This window comes from Mytilus edulis, chromosome 6 (assembly GCF_963676685.1).
Source record: "Mytilus edulis chromosome 6, xbMytEdul2.2, whole genome shotgun sequence".
NCBI classification, from domain to species: domain Eukaryota; kingdom Metazoa; phylum Mollusca; class Bivalvia; order Mytilida; family Mytilidae; genus Mytilus; species Mytilus edulis.
The window spans coordinates 8,236,278-8,240,619 of NC_092349.1; positions in this window are offsets into that span (position 1 = coordinate 8,236,278).

Sequence of the window (4,342 nt, forward strand, 5' to 3'; positions counted from 1 at the left end):
CCTATTTTCCTACGTTAATTCTAGGAGGAACCCCATTCCTAACTCTTTAAATATTTAATTTCCTTTCGGTCAGTGATCATGACTCCTTTCCGTACACATTTATCGGTTTAAATTTCGATCATTTTTAATATAATACACTTTATTGACAGAACGAGCTAATACTCGACGTATTGTTTTAATTCAGAATTCACGGAAGTTACTTCCAGAAGGGAGACAATTGGAAACAATAATATGGAAGACTCCATTTTGCCTGAAGGGGTGTTCTACGATGTGGACTATATTTATTTTCATTTAAATGATGCATATGATTTAAAATTATGCAACAATAATAACCTTCAATAGCAGACATACATAGAAAAGATCCCATGAGTTTAAAATTAATTAATTGAGTGGGGAATCCAGAGCAACCATTCAATCGAAAACCCCTCAAAGTCAAGAAAACTATACGCATGCGCATAATTTCCAAAAAAACCCTGGAGCAAGAACGTATATTAAATGTTTATTAAACGACCTAGATAGTTCTCTATTTCTTTATGGAAGTACAATCTCAAATATCAGTTTCATAAAGGTAAAATATAAGAAAAACTCCACTTCAGTTCTTATATGACAGAAATAGATTTATCGGAATTCAGAGAACTCTCGCATTTTATCAAACTGGGAATTCCCTCTAACGTGTTTCTAAATTTAGAAAAACACTAAATATAAATACTGCGTAATTCTGATTTTCCATGTTGTTAAAAAACACGCATATAAGTCAAGGGAATTATCAAACATGAAGATTATGAAAAGAACATTATAGGAAAGTTGTTAAAGTTCAATCCCTTTGTTTGTTTTTACCTTTAAAGCAAGACAATCATAAGAATCTGAGATGTTCCTTAATATTTAAAATAAAACGATTGACGTGAGGGCAATGCTCTGAGCCACCAGTATAAGTCTACAGATTGCTTGAAAGCAATCGTATCCCAAAAATTGTTCCAATGAAGATAAAGGCAAGCCTGGAGGGGATTCATTACATTTGGAACAACTTTTCTGAAGGATGGATACGTATAAAAATTAAAATATGTAATAAGATTGCCAATAAGACAACTACCCACAAATGTTCAAATGACAAAGCAATTATAGGCAACCATACAGCCTTCAAAAATGAGGGAAACTGTCCCAACATGAAAAGTATACATTAATACAATTGAGAAGAGAAATGGCCTGATTCACAATTCCACTAATAAACAGGTCGGGAACATCTTCCCTTCAAATAAACCAGATGCTCCACAGGGCGCAGCTTGATACTACAGCAGAGGCCGAACCCTGAACAGTTGGGGCAAGTATGGACACAACATTAAAGCCTGATACAGCTCTGAATTTGGATTGTGATCAAATAGTCAAAACAGAATAGGTTTCTGACACAGAATGAATGTAGTCTAAGAACTTAAAACATTTAATATTAAATTGGACTTTTACCTATTGTGGTCCTTTATCCAAAAATCTTAATACATGGTTTGAGGCACTTGTCGCAGAAAAAAATCCTATAGACTTAGGGGTCGACCATTTGATATTCTGGGGGAGGGGCAGGTGGATTTGTTTTTGATCGGTTATTTATTGTTGTAATCTAAGAGGACAAATTATTCATTTTCTGCACTAGTGAAGCAAGATTTTTCATTAAAGCAAGGGACTGATTATTCATTTTCACAACTGTTTTTATGATATTCGAAAAACATACAATTTTCAAATGATTTTTTTATTATAAACAACATATTTGTTTCCTTTAAATTTTTATTTTGATATTTTTTTTTTGCATACTGAATGCTATAAATTTTTATTTTGACATTTTTTTTTGCATGCCGAATGCTATAAATTTTTATTTTGACATTTTTTTTGCATGCTGAATTGATATGCACGCAGTTGCGTGTTGGCATATAGGGAGCTATGCGCCTGAATACAATTTAATTAAATATATTAAATAACTTGGAATCCTCCCCTTTTATAAGTAGAGACAATCCATAACCTCAGAAATATTAATCTTAAATTTATATAAATGAAAAGTAAGCTTCCATAAATAAAATTCAACAATGTTTCTTAAAATTGGTAAAAGCGGTATAGTCATACCCCATCATGTTGACCATAGATAGACAAACAATTCACTTGCATTCGATTCGCATCTGAACTATGTGTTTGTTAATGTAAACCGTTTCAAATGTGAATTAAACTAATTCAAATTAGTTAATGTCAATCCAATTCAAATTAGGTGTGAACTCAGTATGATTGTCAGGTAGTTTCAAACTGAAAGATACTTTTAAGGGAAGGGAAAGAAACGGATAAAACCATGTGTGTTACAAACACTGTTTATTCAAGTCAGAATCCTGGATCTCAATAGTACTTTCATAATGTCAAATAAAAACATGAATATGATAGTTACATACAATGCTACATGTATTTAATACGTATTAAATAACATTTATTTTAGTGATTGGTAATTCGGAAAAATCTGAAATTCAGGCGTAAATTGAGACAAACAATATCACTGAATGCAGTTTCTAGTCAAGTGACCAGCAAACATGGAAATTTACCTTTTGAATGAAAGGAGAACTCTTACATTGAAAATGAATGATGTAAATCTAAATTCTAATAAAAGCCGAAGGGAGCTCACATTCACAACAGTTAAAGCATTGCTGAATTTGTGAACAAAGCATTTTTTTCATTAACTTGAAAATCCACCTATTTTTATAATAGAAAAAACCCGAATTTTAAGACATAAATTATAAAATTCCTGATAAAAAGCGGTGCTGAGCATGCATGTAATATGCTTGAAACATATTCAAGAGGGGGAGGACAGGGGTAAGGGAGAAAGGGGGTAGGAGAAAGGAGAAAGGGGGTGGGAGAAAGGAGAAAGTAGGTAGGAGAAAAGAGAGGAAGGCTGGGAGAAAGGAGAAAAAGTTGGAGAAAGGAGAAAAAATAAAATATCTCTACTTTTAAAAAAATTTCTAATATTTCAAGAAAAAATATCTCAAAAGGAGATGTTTTATTCTAATGGGAGAAAGGAGAACGGGGGTAGGAGAAAGGAGAAGAGGGTGGGAGAAGGGAGAAGGGTACCCCCTGTCCTCCCCCTCATTCAAAGAATAAAGTTTTATAACTTCCTAATGTCATTTCCAAAATTTATCAAAACCTAAATCTTACTGTGGATTCCTATATTTTTCGTGGATGTCAATTCTCCTGGATTGTTGAAAACTTGCATATTCATCGATATTTGATTTTGTGGTTTTAACAATCCAGACAGACAAATAGCAATAAGGTGTTTAGGAAAACATGACCTAAAACCTCCTTCATATAAGACAAAAATACATAGTGAATGGTCAAATGTGTTCAATATGAAAATTGCAGTTAAGATGGTAAAATCACAAATCAGCCGTTTCTGTAAATGGACTATGACTTTTGAGCAAATTTAAAAGTAGTCCGAGATTAATCTGACGTCCAACGGCTGTTTTGCCAGACAAGCTGGGGCCGTGGGACGTCAGAGCTCGTCCCATATCAAAAAGTGGATATTTGCCCACCCAAAATAGATGCGCTGCTTCGCCGCTTCTGATGCCGACTGACGGCCATGGAGTTATATAAATCGGGCACCAATCTGTTCATTTTTCATTTATCTCTTCACTACTATTAGTTAAAGCAAGTTTGGATGGGGTTCTGTGTATTTACATTGTTTGTACAACTCTCCTTACTGATGCCATATTTTGGAATTTCCGTGACCTAAATGGTTCGCGAAAATTAATATTTTTATATATAGTATAGTAAATAATACAATTAAAATAGAAATGCATTAACATGTAAAATATATTCAAAGATAATGATCCATGACTGATTGTACAGGGCTGAACAATCCCTATGGAAATAAGATGTGCCAACACTTATACAACTGCTTACCAAATAACATTGACTTTTCATAAGTTGTCCCCTTTAAACAAACCCTAACACATAGATTGCTGGTTTCTTAAACTAACATAATTATAGTCAAAGTCAATAGATCATGCATATGACCGAGGGGTAAGGAACAAATATCCTCTATGGAACTGAAACATACTAATGCTTCTTCACCTACATGGCAATCATCATTGACTTACGACGATTGGTTTCCTTCATAGTAAAATAATCAAAAGCTTTATGAAATTTCAAAGTAACGTAAGTTTCCAAGTAAAAAGAGAATAATTTAGGGGTCAAATATCCTCAATAGAAATTGAAAGTGACAAAGTTTATACAACTGCACACCAAATATCATTGACCATTCACTAGTGGTTCCTCAATAACTCACCTAATCAAAAACTAATACATGTAAACTAAGTTTCAGAGTCAA